The sequence below is a fragment of the Mesoplodon bidens genome, assembly GCF_964165515.1.
Source record: "Mesoplodon bidens genome assembly, chromosome: 8".
Lineage (NCBI taxonomy): Eukaryota > Metazoa > Chordata > Mammalia > Artiodactyla > Ziphiidae > Mesoplodon > Mesoplodon bidens.
In genome coordinates, this window is record NC_138165.1 from 15,296,693 (window position 1) to 15,313,301 (window position 16,609).

Below are 16,609 nucleotides of genomic sequence, written 5' to 3' on the forward strand. Positions count from 1 at the left end.
CTGCCTAACAACAAACAGGACCCCCTCCCAAACCGTCTTTTAAACAAGCCTGAGGCCACAATTACAGAGAAGCCTCCCTTCCCGGGAGCCTTCTTTAGAAGCCAGAGAGCCTTGTTCACTGAAAATGCTGCCTATTCCGGTGGCTAGTACAATCACCTATGCGGCCTCTCTGTATTTTCTGGAATCTGAGAATACAGTTTCTCTCTTTGGCATTCTTCACGTGTTTCACGTGTGCGAGCCTCTGACACTTACTGAAAAGGAGAAGGGGGGCGGGGAGCTGCTTCCCCGGGGTTCCATTTCAAAGGGTCCAGCAGGTACAGCTGCAGTGGTCCACAGCTAGGTCCACCTGGCCTGCCTGGCCTGGCTGTCCCCGCGTACCGGGAAACAGGCCCAGGCCCAGGTAGAACCCGTCCCCATCCTAAAGAAGCAGGGCAGGTGGCTCCACCTCCCCGGAGCCAGCGTCACCAGCAGGAGCGAGCGTCATCCAGATGAAAGGAAACCCGGCTGAACACACACTTGCCCAAGGAAAAGGCAGGCCGCCCTACCCCTTGAGTCCACAAGGATGTGGGACTTGGGTTTTGTGCTTGAACAAGCCAGCTGGGTGTGTAGGGGTCACACAGCCTTTCAAAGTGTGCATGACAACCTCCTGGTCCCAGGTGGAAGAAATCGCTGGCATCTGTGGGGTGACGGTCCCCCCCCCGCCCTTCCCCGGGGGGTCAAGAGAAGCCCTGCTGGAGGAAGGGTGTTTAGTAGGCAAATATTCAATTTTGTCAGTCTGCCTGCTGAATCCCCGGGTTGGCTAATCCAGCCCTAGGGGCTGCACTGTGTACAGGGCACGTGTGGGTGTACACAAAGCATGAAGTATTTGTGTATCTTTCAGTCTGCAGTGCAAACAAGCCAGCTACAGTACACAGCCCCCAAGGCCCCTGCAGCCGGGCAAGGAGTCGCTGACCAGCGGCCCTGCGGCCCCCTCTTCCAGCCAGGCAACCCAAAGGATTTTTTCTGTTCAGTGTCCTCCCCACAGGTGGGCTGCAGCATCCCTGAGAACATGGACGGGCCCGCCTTTCTAAGGCCGCCCGGCCAGAAGGGCCTCGCTAACCCCATACACCCTTCAAGGTGGGCCAAGCCGAGTCCCCTCCAAGGCCACGGGCAGGGTCAGTGTGAATTTGGAAGCAGCCTGGGAGGCCCTGCTGAAGTAGTCTGAACCCTGTGCAAATTCCCCTCCAAACAATCCCCACGGATGATAAAAAAACATCCCTAACAGCCAGTCCTGCCTTGTTCCGGCGCGCCCAGCCCTGCTTTGGAAGCGTTTCTCTCCCTACCATTGGTATCCTCGCCCACAGACTTTGAAAACAGACTGCTCTGACTATCATCTGTCACTCAGATGCCAAACCAAGAGACCGCCGGGTCACCCGAGGGCTATTTCCTGGCCGAGTGGGCCCCTCACCTCCACTGCCTTAGCTTAAATCCCCCTAGAGTCACTAACTAACCTCATGAAATGAGCGTACTTCTCCCAGCAAAGGGCAAATACAAACCACCTTAAAGATCACAAACTTGAACTAACTCTGAAACACTCTGACAACTGACAACTCTCCATGCGTCTAGGTTTGAGTGGGACCTAAAATCTGGGGGAGAACATCTCCATGATTTCCTGTAACCCTCAGCTGTAAGGGGGAAGCACGAAGTCTGGGAAAACGAAAGCAAGAAAGATGAAGAAGAAAGGGACCAGGGAGGCTCCGCGGGGATGTGGCTGCAGTGGCCTAGAGGCTGTAGTCTAGAATTCCTGCCCCAGGGCGGACCAGAAGTTGGGGAGAGCCTAGAGGGCACCAAAACCCACAGCAGCCAGGCACAGTCAGGGTGCCCTCCCTGGCCCTGGGGAGACCAGCCCAGGGAGCCACACAATGACTTCTTTCCCGGCAGAGCCAAGTGCAAAGCCGCTCCCAGGCGCCCACACAGGGAAGCCACCGAGGGAAGGAAACCCCCAGGCAAGGTAAGGAAATGGGCGGGGAGGGGTCTCGCAGGCGAGGTGGCTAGAGCAAACAGGTCTCACGGGGGCACCGGTGGCGAGCCCGCCTATTCCGTGGCTTTCCACGGCTGTACATTTTGGATTTCGCCGTTTATTTACTTTCCTTTCTGGCACCGAGCCCCCTGAGCACTCCAATACAATATTTGCTTAAACACTATTTTATGCCGCTTGCGAGGGAAACGTTTACTTTCAAATTCTCCAACATCCCCCTGAGCCTCGTCAGCAAACAGCATACGAGCGTTTTACAACTGCTCCTTTATCTGGAGCTGTCGGGATTAAACCTTCACACGCCCGGCGGGGGCGGCGGGGCGGGGGCCCAGGACGCGGCCGCGGCCACCGGGCTGCAAAGTCCGCGCCGCAGGCCGAGCACCGCCCGGGATGCCCGGGCCGGAGGGCAGAGGAGCGCAGGAAGGACCCCCGGGGCCCGGCACCAGACTCCAGGGAAAGGGCGACTTTTCCAGCCGGGATCAACTCGGAAAGCCACATCAAAATGACACAAAAGAGAGGAGAGTGGAAGAAGGCCCCCTGGGGGAGACCCAAAGCCTACGAGCGTCCCTGCGGCCGGTCACCCGGGGTGAAGCGCGCGGGCTCCATCCCGAGCTCCCCGCGCAGTAAAAGTCGGGTTTCCTAGGAAATGACAGCAATTACTGCTGGGCTGAAACGGCGCCGAGATGGGTGGACTTCCAGCTCCCCGACGCGGCGGGCGCGCTCACACTCACACACACAAGCACGCGCCCCTTCCTCCTCCCCCCCCCTCTACACACCCCCCCGCCCCCGTCCGGGGAAAACGCTCCCCTTTCTAAACCCTTAATAGGATTGGCGCCCAACTCTCTCCGCGCCTCTCCCCATCCATCACACACAGATCAAGTTGCAGTAGTGGATTTTTCAAATTCCTCAGCAAATATACTTGTTGAGAGATTGCCGGGGGGGGGGACGACGATGAGTGGGGGCGGGGAAGAAAGTGCGGGGTGGGGGGAACCCGAGGAAAGGGCGAGGGATTACGCGCGGATCCCTCCGGGAAGTCAAGCGGCTCTCGGGGCGGAGGGCAATAGAGGCGGAGGAGAGAAGCGAGGAGGGAGGCCGGAGGGAAGAGCCTGACCGAGGGGGAGGGGGCAACAGGGCCTGACGAGGGGGAGGAAGGAGCGAGAAAGAAAGAAAGGCAGGGCTCGGGACGGGCTGCGCCGAGGAGTGCAGTTAGAAGTTCGCAGCGGCTGGCTGCAGCCCCTCCACCCCCGGCACACTCCCCGGAGACACACTCCCACCGCCCACCTCTGGAGCTTCGCAGCACCCCAGCCTCCGGCGCTACCCCCACCTCCCGAGAAAACAGCCCGGGGCTCGGGCGAGGTGGAGACGGGGTGGAGGCCGGCTGGTTGCGCACCCCAAGAAGACTGGCTCTTTCCCCCAGGTGGGAAGGGGGATGCAAAATCGCCCCCCGGCCACGAGTTCCCCGGACCCCCCCTTACGTCCCCGCCCGGCTTGGCCGGAACCCGGACCCGGGCCGCCCGCTAGCCCGGTGCCCGATCCCCGTGCCGTGGCGCGGGTACCCGGCCGAGGGACCCTCCGAGACGGCGCAGCATCCCCTCGGCCCGGGGTCGGCCGGAGTAGGGGGCACTTCGCGACGAAAAGCAAGCAAAAGAAGGCCAAAGACACTTTACCGAGGGAGACAAAAGTTTGCCTCTAGCACGCAGGTGGCCTCCGGGGCGCCGAGCGGTGCCTGCGGGCCCCCATCCCAACTTGGCTGGCGCGGCGAGCCGCCGCGGGCTGCCGTGTGCCGGGACTCAGTCCGGCCGGGGCGGGGCGGGCCAGGCAGGGGAGGGGACCGAGAGGCGGGCGGGGGCCGGGCCACCCTACCGCCGGCGAGCTAGCAGCTCCCCGAGGCCCGGGCGCGCCGCGCGGCCCGCGCTCCTTCCTCCCGCTCCTCCGGCTCCTCCTCGCCTTCCTTCGCGTCCGCCGCCGCCGCCACCGCCTCCCGCTCCTCCTCGAAGACTCATTGATGGGAGTTTGAAAAAAAGTCCGCGGAGCCGTGCTGCCTCGGCTGGCGAGCAGCGGCACTCCCGCGCTCCAGCCCGCCGCGCGCCCGCACGGCGCAGCGCCCCCGCGCGCCCGGCTGCAGCACACCGGGCGCCGGGCCCCCGCCCGCGCCGCGCGCCCCCGCCCGGAGGGGACCTGAGGGACCCAGAGGGGAGGGGCGGCCGAGGACCCTCCTCCCCAGCGCCTGGGAGAGAGAGCACACCTACGAAGAAAGTTCGAGCAGAGAAGGAAGGAGCGCGCCAGTCTCCAACACTTTTTTTAAGGCGCTGGGGGCGGGGGCGGGGGCGGGGGGGGGTGCGTCGCTAACTCAAGTCAGATGAGCTCCGGAGCCGAGGCGCGGGGAAGGCTCTGTTTTCAATCTCTGAAATCCCCCGCCCTCCCCGCCTCCCTCTTCCCCTCCGCCGGGAGATGCCCGGGTCGCTGTTCCCAGTGCGCCCGCTTCTCCGGGCGCCGGGGCGGAAGCGGGGGACGGGAGGGCGGCGGGGGGGGGAGGCTGGCTCTAGGGGGGCTGGTTCTGCGCCGACCCTCTGGCGGCCAGCGGCGCGCGCAGGTGCCGGGGTGCGGCCTGCGCACCCCCCGCCGCGACTTGCGCGAGTCGCCCTCTGGGCGCCTGCTGGTGAGAAGCGAAGCAGCCTTCTAGGTTCGGTGCCTGTGTGTTTGGTAGGAAGGGTTTTTGTTTGTTTTGTTTTGTTTTTAGAGACTCCAGTCAAGCTGCCGCAACCAGATGGAAGTAATCAGAACCCAACAACAACAGAGGAAGAAGGAAGAAAAAACCTCACTGAATTTTCGGGCCAAAGTGTGTATGGGTGTGTGTGTGAAAGAACTTGCTTAAGCAAACTAGGTGACGAGCCCTGGGCCCTCAGGCCGCACCGCAGCCCAGCACCAAGCTGCCCGGCTTGGAGAAGCGCGGCGGGGGGCAGCTGGCTGAAGTGTCCCCCAACCCATCGCTGGCCCCCAGCCTCTCTAGGGCTGAGGGTCCTCCCCCAAAGACTGCCTCACTGGGGGAGGGTTTTTGTTTTTCTCTCCAACGTCTGTGGAGCACTTACGATGTGCTGGGTGACGCGTTATATTTCTTTTACATTATTTAACCTACAAAACTCTGTGAAGTAGGTTTTCTTCTCCCCCATTGTACAGGTGAGAAGATTGAGGCTTAAAGAAGTGAAGTAACTTGTCCAAGGCCAGAGCACTGAACTGCCGTCCTCCACGAGTTCAGCAGGTTTAGGTGAACCATTGGCTCAACTAAATTCACCCTGTAGGGGGTGGGGGTGAGAGCAGCTCTCTTCCTTCAGCCCTCCTTCCTACAGTTGGATCTTGTCTAGAATGCAGGGGGACCAAGTTCTCAGAGGCCCAATTCTACCCTCCGTTCACCAGCCTATCTTACTGATGTAATCCCTTTTTCTCAGTAGATCTCTCCATTTGCCATTAACCCTCCTCTAACTTTTTCACTTTTTCATCAAAGAGGGAGCATTATCTTCCTTTTATTCTCCTTACATTCATTTACATGACAGAACAATTTCTTCTTGATCTAGAAAAATATATATATGCAGACCACTATCCCAACAATTTGATGCAATTTCTCAAATAGGCTCTCCAGATTTGGGCGGGGGGGGAAACCTGCAGGGTTTTTAAAAAAGCAAAACTTGCAGAACTCAATGTATTTATTAAAGGGAAGAGAAGTTTGCAAGGGACTTTCTCTTTAAATCTGATCAGATTCACCATTCCTCCATGCTATTTGTTTAAATTCCTGCTGAGCTTTCAGACACAGACTAAGGAGACAGAAAAAGTAAACTCTCCCTCCCTTCCTTGGCCATATTTTAATGACCCCATTCATATCTACCCCATGAAATGTGCAGAATCATTTCATGTTACTGGAGTATTAGCAGCATTGGCTGATTACTTCATTACAAGCTTGTCTCTGTTGGTTTCCTTGTGTTGTTAAGTTGGCGAAGAAGTTTAAACAAATCGACATTTTGGGATAGTTCCTTTTCTCTGTTTTTCTTCTCAGACCCGCTCCACTCCTGCTGGAATCCAGGCACTCATAACCTTTCCTGGCTTATTTTGGCAAGAAGGTGGCTGTTGAGAAGAAGATGGAATCTTTTGGTTTGAGGAGAGAGTGTAAACATCACGCCTTGATCTCTAGATGGTCAGAAGTCTGGGCACTGAACAAAAACAACAGAAGTTTTGGAGCGGAGGCAAACTGGTCGAGCAGAGAAGTGAACACTGGACACAAGGTCCTGGCCCCAGGTCTAGAGCTAAATGTATGACCCTGGGCGAGTGCCAGTTCATTCAGTCAGCAACTTTCTGTGTGCCGGGCACCATTCCACGTAATGCGACATCACAATGAGTGGCATGAACAAGATCCTTCCCCTCATGGAGCTTAATGTTTCACGAATAACCACACACAAATACATAATCGCAAACTGGGTAAAGAAAAAATACCAAGTGCTCTAAGAGCTCACGACGGGTGACCTGAACTAGCGGGAGGCCGCAGTTGGGGGCGCCGAGCAGGCTTCCCTGAGGAAGCGAGGCTGCACTGATAGGAAGACGGGATGAAGGACCAAACCCACCAAAAATCGGTGCATGGAACTAACTACTTTAAGCAAAAAAGCTTCTGCACAGCAAAGGAAGCAATCCACAGTGTGAAAAAGCAGCTTATGGAATGGGAGAAAATACTTGCAAACCATATACTGACGGGGAGTTCATTTCCAAAATATGCAAGGGACTCCTAAAACTCAATAGCAGAAATACAAATGACCTGATTAAAAAATGGGCACAGGGCCTGAATAGACATTGCACCAGAGAAGACATACTGATGGCCAACAGGTATACAAAAAGATGCTCAACGTCACTCACCGTCCAGGAAATGCAAATCAAAACCACAAGGCAAGGGACTTCCTGGCGGTCCAGTGGTTAAGACTCCTCACGCTTCCAGTGCAAGGGCCACGGGTTCGATCCCTGGTCAGGGAACTAAGATCCCACGTGCTGCTCAGCCGGAAAAAAAAAAAAAAAAAAACCCACAAGGCAATATCACCTCACACCTGTTAGGATGGCTATCATCAAAACAACAAAAGTTAGCAAGTGTTGGCGAGGCAGTGGAAAGAATGGAACCCTAGTGCACCGACAATGGGAATGTCAGTGCACAAGTAATGTGGAGTAAAATGAAAATGGTACAAAATAGTGTAACCGTTATGAAAAACAGTATGGCAGTCTCTCAAAAAATTAAAAATAGAATATCCAGCAATCTCACTTTGGGGTATGTCTCCAAAAATATTGCAATTAGGACCTTGAAAAGATATCCGCACTCCTATGTTCATCGCAGCATTACTCCCAGTAATCAAAATAGGGGAACGGCCCAAACGTACGTCATCAGATGAAATGCATGAAGAAACTGTGGTATAAACATACAATGGAATAACGTCCTTAAAAAAGAAGGAAGGGACAAGAATCCGCCTGCCGATGCAGGGGACACGGGTTCGAGCCCTGGTCCGGGAAGATCCCACATGCTGCGGAGTAACTAAGCCCATGTGCCACAACTACTGAGCCTGCACTCTAGAGCCTGCAAGCCACAACTACTGAACCTGTGTGCTGCAACTACTGAAGCCCGCACACCTAGAGCCTGTGCTCTGCAACAAGAGAAGCCACCGCAATGAGAAGCCCGTGCACAGCAACGAAGACCCAACGCAGCCAAAAATAAATAAATAAATAAATAAATTATTTACAAAATGTAAAAGTGTAAATCTCATGTTAAGTGTTCTTACCACACAGAAAAGAAAGGGGTACAAGGAAACTTTGGGAGGATATATTTGTTATCTGGATTGTGGTGATGGTAATACGAGTGTATACATGTGTCCAAACTCGCCAAATTGTATACATTAAATAGGTTCAATTTTGATACACCGATTCTACCCCAATAAAGCTGGTGGGGGGGGGACAGGAATAGAAGGGCCGAGGGAGAGTCAGTGAGGGGAGGGAAGAGGGGGAAGCGGTGCTCCGATTCTCCCTTTTCTCTTTCTGTAAAAGGAACCTGTTGACAGGAAAATCCAGGCGCAAAGAGAAGTGGCTTGTGCATCTTTGCACAGTGTTCGTTACTAGGGTTGTGTAGAAAATCACCCTCATACTCAACGGTGTAAAACAACCATTAATTATGCACAAAGATCCTGTGGGTCAGGGTTTTGGACAGAGCATCATGGGGCCGGTTTGTCTCCCCTTCACAGTACGGGGACCTCAACTAGAAGGCTCCAAGGCTGGCGCTTGGGTCCTCTGAAGACTTGCCCCCTCCCACTGCCTGCTGTTCATGCCGGCTGGTGGCTGGGGGCCTCGGTTCCTTTTGGTCTGGACCTCTCCATATGGTCTCAGTACTGAGACTAGTGTAGGCTTCCTCACAGCGTGGTGGTAGCTGGGTTCCCAGGGTGAGCATCACAAGAGATAGCCAGGCAGGAACCCTACTGCTTTTTAGGAACCTTTGGAAGTCACCCAGCATCACTTGGCTGCATGCTTTTCATGGAGACCCAAAGTTCTGCCTAGATGCCAGGGCAGGAAAACTAGACCCTGCTTCTCAATGGGGAAAGGCAAGATTCTGAAGAGCATGTGGGGGCAGAAACGGTGCCGGGGCTACTTTTGGAAAACACACAATCTGCCACACAAATCTGGCCGGAGACACAGAAGAGACTAGAAAAAGGCTCTGAGGTAGCCCGCCAGGTGTGTCATTTTGTGGCTTGGCCACAAGGCCCAGAAGCTAGCACTTAGACACGCTAGAAAGAAGTGAGACACCCAATCCATACCCTCAAGGAATCTACACTTTCATCAGGAGACACGCAGATTTGGCCACAACTGAAGGACACAAGATGATTTAGTAAGTGAGGGGTGGGCAGCGGCTAAGAAGGCTTCAGAACAAGGGCCAATCCCCAAAGGAGATTGATCCTGTGTCACTCTTCCAGGGGTCCTGAGATGGCCCTCAGTCTCGCCCGCTCCTTCCATCCCAGTATACCTCCCAACAGGCTCTCTGGGACCAGTGACACTGCGAAGTCAAGAGTGAGTCCTATGACTTTAGGCTGTGTCTGTTATTACAGTGCAGATACACCTGAGAGGGCTAACACAGACCCTTGCTAGGGGATACTCTTTACCACTGTGAATAAACTTATCAGATCTTTTCCAAAGAACCAGCTTCTGTAGGAGAACTAAGCAACATAAAGATGGCACCTGCGGGGGCACCAATAGGAGGACAGGTACACAGAGGGAGGACGCCAGGCGGGCCAAAGACCAACAATCATTTCTGATTTATAGCCCAAATCTTCAACCCCCTGCCAGACAACGTTGTGGGATGAAGCCATGCAGAGACTCACACAGGGGATTTGTGCCAAGTTGGGAGATGTCCGGAACCCCTTCCCACAGAAGCAACCAGCGAAAATCCTTTTCCCTCTTAGGGCAGCCTTAGAGGACACAGTGGGGAGGGAGTCAAGTGTGGAAGGACCAAAACTCTTTGGCTAATGGGTACATTCATGCACACACATGTATTCATTCAATTCGGCTCTGTTGAGCTTCTACCATGTACCATGAACTTCAGAGATGAAAAGATGAATGAGATACAGCCCTTGCTTTCTTCTACCTGCTAGTCCCTGTCCGGGTGGTACTCCCACTGGCCCCTGTGTTGCCTCAGAGCAATAAGGGCTCTGAAAGATTTCCTTAGGAAAGGAAAGACCTGGGGAAAGGGACCAAGGGACATTGATGCAGCCGTCCTGGGAGGGGAGAGAACGGAAGGGCATTGGGGTGGAGAGCAGGCAGCAAAATCAGCAGGGCTCAGAGATCCAGCGAATGTTGCTCAGGCTTCCTTCCACCTCAGGGCCAGCCCTTGAAAGAACTTTTCTCAAGATGCCTTGTGGGTTTCTTTTTTTTTTCTTTTTCTTTTTCTTTTTTTTGTTTTGGCCGCATTGGGTCTTTGTTGCTGCGCGTGGGCTTTCTCTAGTTGTGGCGAGCCGGGACTACTCTTCATTGTGGTGCGCAGGCTTCTCATGGCTGTGGCTTCTCTTGTTGCAGAGCATGGGCTCTAGATGCGCGGGCTTCAGTAGTTGTGGCCCGCGGGCTTAGTTGCTCCGTGGCATGTGGGATCTTCCCAGACCAGGGATCAAACCCGTGTCCCCTGCATTGGCCGGCGGATTCTTAACCACTGCGCCACCAGGGAAGTGCCCTTGTGGGTTTCTTAACCGAAGTGAAAGAAGTAGCATCATCTCACAGACGTCAGTGGTTCTAAGGAATATCAGTAGGTCCTCACCAGTCACATAATAACGAAAGACACTATTTTAAGACAATTTAAAAAGAAATTATTTGATACAAATGAACTTATATACGAAACAGAAGTAGACCCACAGACATAGAAAACAAGCTTATGGTTACCAAAGGGGAAAGGGGTGGGGAGGGATAAATTGGAAGGTTGGGATTGACATATGCAGACTGCTATATATAAAATAGATAACCAACAGGGACTTACTGTGTAGCATAGGGAATTATAGTCAGTATTTTGTAAGAACCCTTAAGGGAAAAGAATCTGAAAAAGAATATATATATGTATAACGTAATCACTGTGCTGTACACCTGAAACTAACACAACATGGTAAATTAACTATGCTTCAGTTAAAAAAAAATCTGATCAATGTCTGCTTAGGGACAGAGGAATTGGGGACGGAGGAATGGATAACAAAGAAGCATAAGGACACTTGTGGGTGATCTCTAGATCGTTGTCTTGATTGTGGTGATGATTTGTTGGATGTATATAAAAAAATTTTATATGTAAAAAAGAGAAATTATTAAAGACTCCTAATTAAAATGTGATGAAATCTTTACAAGATACTGGACTGACCCACACGTTGATCTTAAGGATAGACACTCCCTGCCCATAGTGTATCGAATTTAACTTAAATTAGTCACTTCTCTAAGGAGTTACCAGGAAGCAATGGAGATTCAGTGTGGAAGATGGCCAGTTTCCAAGGCATCCACCTCCTGGGGTTCCATCCACTCCATTCTCTCCAGCAGAAAAAAGATGATGTGGAGGTCACTTATGGACTTCAGTAAAAGAACATTCACGGGCTTCCCTGGCGACGCAGTGGTTGAGAGTCCGCCTGCCAATGCAGGGGACACGGGTTCGAGCCCTGGTCTGGGAAGATCCCACATGCCGCAGAGCAACTAGGCCCGTGAGCCACAACTACTGAGCCTGCGCATCTGGAGCCTGTGCTCCGCAACAAGAGAGGCCGCCATAGTGAGAGGCCCGCGCATCGCGATGAAGAGTGGACCCCGCTTGCCGCAACTAGAGAAAGCCCTCGCACAGAAACGAAGACCCAACACAGCCATAAATAAATAAATAAATAAATAAATTTAAATCATATGGGCTTCTAAAAAGAACATTCACACTCAAATCTTCCCAAATGCATACACATCATTTCTCCCCTTTGATACTTCCTCTGTTTTTGTCCATTATTTCTTTCAATGTTTCAACTTGTCTTTTTTTTTTTTTGGCCTTGCGGCGGGATCGAACCCATGCCCTCTGCCTTGGGAGCGCTGTGTCCTAACCACTGGACCACCAGGGAATTCTCTCGACTTGTCTTTTGAAATGTTTGGTGTCAGAGTTTTATTTTGTGCCTGGGTTACTTGGGGAGCTTCGTTTGTCAGAAGTCAGCCGGGGAGAGGCAAGCTCCCACTGCCTCTGAATCAATCCAAGAAGGAGGGAGATGGTTTTGGGGCCACCCAGGGTCAGGCCGCGTGGCAGACGGTGTCAGCAAAGTGGAGGCAGGAAGCTGGTTCGCGCAGGCGCAAGTTGGTCCATAGCTGAGGCGAACCCACAGGGTGTATGAGATAGCAGTCTCCCCCCCAAATTAACATCCAAGTCAAAAGTTTTCATATAAATAAGCAAAACCAGTTAGAAAATAAAACAGAAGATAGCAAGATTGTGATAGCAGAGAGGAACAAGGTATAAACTGCTAGGAGTAAATGTAAAAAGAAATGTTCAAAACCTGTTTGTGAAAAACTATCAAGCACTACTGAAACACATGAAAGTAGACTTGAACAAACAGAAAGATATGTGTTCTTGGTTAGGAAGATTCAGCATCGTAAAGGAGTTAGTTCTCCCGAGGTTAATGTATAAATCCCTGCGATCCAAACAGAAGTACCGTCTTTCCTTGGCGGGTGGGGGGAGCAGGCCTAGATAAGGAAAAACCCTGAAAATGAAAAGCAATGGGAGGGGGTACAGGCAGACCTATCAGACCTTAAAACATAATGGAAAGTCTCTGTAGACGATCATACTAAGTGAAGTAAGCCAGACAAAGGCAAATATCATATGATATCACTTGTATGTGGAATCTAAAAAGAAAAAGCTACAAATGAACTTATTTACAAAACAGAAAGAGACTCACAGACATAGAAAACAAACTTATGGTTACCAAAGGGGAAAAGGGAGGAGATAAATTAGGAGTTTGGGATTAACATATACACACTACTCTATATAAAATAGAGAACCAACAAGGACCTAGTGTATAGCACAGGGAACTATACTCAATAATATTTTGTAATAATCTATAAGGGAAAAGAAACTGAAAAAGAATAGATATATGTATAACTGAATCACTATGCTGTACACCTGAAACTAACATGACATTGTAAATCAACTATACTTCAACTTTTTAAAAGTATCTATAATTAAAACAATTTGGTATCGATGAGTGGATAAAAAGATAAGCCCATGGGATGGAATACAAAATCCAGAAACAGACCTGATTGCGTATGGAAATTTCAGTTTCGATAAACATCAGGAATGAGTGGATGAAAGAAGTGCTTTCTCATAAGCTGTACTGGGATAACCAGAAATTAAAACTAGACAAGGGACTGTTTCTCACCTATCAGACTGACAAAGACCCAAAGTTTGACACCTTATTCTGTCAGTGAGGCTCTACTGTAGAGAAATAGGCACTCTTATGGAAATGCAAAATGGACTACTCTGACGGAGGGAAATTTGGAATATCTAGCAAAATCTCATATGCGTTTACCCCTTTGACCTACACATCTTACTTTCAGGCATCTATCTCAGGCACAGCACAAAAGGGTATATGCAGAAGACCATTACTAGCAGCATTACTCATAATATCAAAAAACTGGAAACAATCCAAATTTCTCCATGTGAGGACAGATTGAATATATATATATATATATATATATATATATATATATATGAAGTTTCTCTTTTTAGGAGCATTCCAGCCTGATAAACAAGGAAGGAATGTCATAATCAGGGTATCACCATTTCATACCCCCTAGTGAATTGATGGATGGCGAAAAGAAAGACATCCCAACAGTAAACACCTTGTTCTTCCTGAAAAAAATAGACAGTCCTACCTATGAAGTACTCTTGCTAAAAAAATATCAAACCTATATCTGATCAAACCTCTGAATCTAACTGTGATTTAGCAGAAATGTAGGGGACAGAGGTGCATGCTAAACAACCACCAACGAGGTGCAATCCAGACCATGGGAAACTGCAGGACAAACAACGCAGTTTCTTCAACAAATAAATTGCAAGGAAGAAAAAACAGTTGGAGAAGGAGCTATAAATTAGAAAAGATTTTAGAGACATAATATCCAGTTGCAATGATGACCCTTATGTGAACCCTGATTTGAACTAATATCAAACCAAAAGGGCTAAAAGTAAGACAACAGGGAAAATTTGAGCCCTGGTGGGAGAATTATTAATATAAGAAATTATTATTGATTCTTTGGAGGTGATAATGTATTGGGGTTATTTTTTTAAGAATCCTTATCTTTTAGACATACATATTGAAATATGCAGGATCAAAATTTGAAAAGATAAGACCTCACCACCCTGGAAGAAGGAGAAGAAACTGGTGAAATGTGATCTTAGATTTTTGAGCTTCAGAAAACCCATCCCATGAAGAAAAACTGGAGAGATATGGGTTAGCAGCGATGCTTGTGGAAGAGGGAGACAGAAACAAAAGAAAAAGTTGAGGGCGTTTAATTCAGCTCAGCTCTTTTTTTGGGGTGAGCGGCATGCTGTGCAGCTTGCGGGATCTTATTTCCTGGACCAGAGATTGAACCTGGACCCTGGCAGTGAAAGCGCACCAGTCCTAACTGCTGGACCGCCGGGGAATTCCCCAAGCCCAGCTCATTTTAAACCTTTAAGTGGGCTCATGCTCTCCGACCCAGCAACCCTTCTTTTGGAAAATGCTTCTCAGATCTGGGGGAGGACTTATGCAAAAGATGTTCATCAAAATGTCGTTTATAATGACCACAACTTAAATGTCCCACGTTGTGGGGGGATCATGAAGTAAGCTGTAGTCTGTTCATCCACGTAATGGAATATTAGGTCGGCCATGGAAAAGGTTTTGCAAATAGTTTATTTCAATGTGGCAAAGATACAGCTAAGAGAATGCTGTGTGAAAAAAGCAAAATACAATTTTATTAGTATAACATGATTATGACTCTAGTCTTAAAGCGTCACTCCATGCTTAGGATAAAAGGCTGGGCTTAGTAAGCAGCTTGTGGTTATAATATATATAATATAATATAATAACCGTGGTTATTTGGGGGACTGTTGTTTTTTTTTCTTGCACTTGTTTTGTATTTTCCAAACTTTCATGCTCATGTAGTCCTCTCGTGATGGAAAAGCCCACTCGCTGGACCACAGCAAGCAGGCGAGCAGGAGGGGAAGGTGGGGAGGGCAGGCACCTGTGGGCGGAGCCTGGCTGGGGTGGCCGAGTGACAGCTCTTCCCCCCCCCGCCCTGTGCTCTGCCTGTCCGGTGTGGCTGCAGGAAGCTGCTTGGCGAGGCTGGAGGTCCACTCCTTTTTGTCTTTTTTATGTGTTTGGTCCCCTTGAAAGTGAGCAGGGAGATGCAGTAGATAGAATAACGTCCCTCCCCAAAGATATCCACGCCTTAATACCCTGGACCTGTGATTATGTCACCTTACGTGGCAACAGAGGCTTTGCAGCGATGATTAAGTTAAAGGCCTTGAGATGGGGAGATTCCCCTGTGTTATTATCCAGGTGGCCCCAGCCTCCTCACGCGAGTCCTTCCAAGGGGAAGAGGAGGCCAATGAGTGGGTCAGAGAGGTGCACCCAGCAGGGGTCCACTGGCCATGGCTGGCTGTGAAGACACAGGAAGGGTGCCACGAGGCAAAGAGTCTGATAGAAACTGCTCTCAGTCCACAGCCAGCAGGAAAACGGGGACCCTAGTCCTACAACCACAAGGAACTGAGTTCCACCAACAGCCTAAATGAGCAGCGAACAGATTCTCCCCTGGACCTGCCAGGATGGGATGCCGCCCTGCTGTCTTTTTGATTTTCATCTGATGAGACCTGTCCTCGACTTCTGGTCTACAAAATGGTGAGATAATAAACTCGTGTCCTTCGAAGCACTAAGTCTGTGACAATTTGTCATGGCAGTGGTAGAAAACAAATGCAGGAATGGACAAAGTCTGGGCTGGGGTCAGGACATGGTGGCCAGACCTGGTTCTACCATCGGGTGTCCGTGTGGCCTTGGACCCCTCCTTCCACTCAGGGCCAGGGGTAATCTCTTAGCCCCTTCTGCTCTGACGCTCTGTTTGGCACGTGTACTTTATTGGCCCTGAATGTTACAGAGGAAAGAGTTATTTCCCTGCTGCGAAACAGAGGATCCCATAGAGGTTCCTCAAGAAATTCCAGAACTACCATATGACCCAGCAATCCCATCTCTGGGAATACTTCTTAAGGAGACAAAAAAACACTATGTGGACGAGATGCCTGCACCCTCCTGTTCATTGCCGTGTTATTCACAAGAGTTAAGACATGGAAACAACCCCAGTGTTCATAGCAGCACTATTCACAATAGCCAAGACATGGAAGCAACCTAAGTGACCATCAATGGAGGAATGGATAATGAAAATGTGATATAGATATATATGTGTGTGTATATGTATATACCCACATATATAAATGTGATATTTATAAATATAATGGAATAGTTTTCAGCCATCAAAAGGCGATCCGGCCATTAGTGGCAGCATGGATAGATCTTGAGGTCATTATGCTTAGTGAAATAAGTCAGACAGAGAAAGACAAATACTGCATGATCTCACTTACATGTGGAACCTTAAAAAAGTGAACTCTTGGAAACAGAGAACAGATTGGTGGTTGCCAGAGGTGGGCGGTGGGGACCAGGTGAGATGGGTGGTCAAAAGGTACAAACTTCCACTTATGAGATAATAAGTCCTGTACAGCAGGGGATGTAATGTGCAGCATGGTGACGGTAGTTAACAAGACTGTATTGTATATTTGAAAGCTGATAAGAGAGTAGATCTTAAAAGTTCTCATCACAAGGGCTTCCCTGGTGGCGCAGTGGTTGAGAGTCCGCCTGCCGATGCAGGGGACACGGGTTCGTGCCCCGGTCCAGGAGGATCCCACGTGCCGCGGAGCGGCTGGGCCCGTCAGCCATGGCCGCTGAGCCTGTGCGTCCGGAGCCTGTGCTCCGCAACGGGAGAGGCCACAACAGTGAGAGGCCCGTGTGCCACACACACACAAAC

At 50.5% G+C, this 16,609-nt stretch overlaps 1 protein-coding gene and 1 long non-coding RNA gene across 5 annotated transcripts in view; one reads left to right on the plus strand and one right to left on the minus strand.

The window, feature by feature from the left end:
• The window catches only part of GLI2 (GLI family zinc finger 2), a 247,474-nt gene extending 243,386 nt beyond the window's left edge, over nt 1-4,088 (minus strand). For all 3 annotated transcript variants that reach the window (XR_014016466.1, XM_081242033.1, XM_081242031.1), the window contains exon 1: nt 3,682-4,088. The gene's annotated coding sequence lies outside the window, so the exon portion shown is untranslated. The remainder of the gene's footprint in view (nt 1-3,681) is intronic.
• On the plus strand, nt 1,735-7,737 carry LOC308621462. Of its 2 annotated transcripts, none has more exons than XR_014016467.1 (3): nt 1,735-1,990; nt 4,755-5,279; nt 6,063-7,737. It is a non-coding gene; the product is annotated as an uncharacterized lncRNA (long non-coding RNA). The 2 variants fall into 2 exon arrangements; XR_014016468.1 differs by having other exon boundaries at nt 4,755-4,853.
• Nucleotides 7,738-16,609: the final 8,872 nt, after the last annotated feature.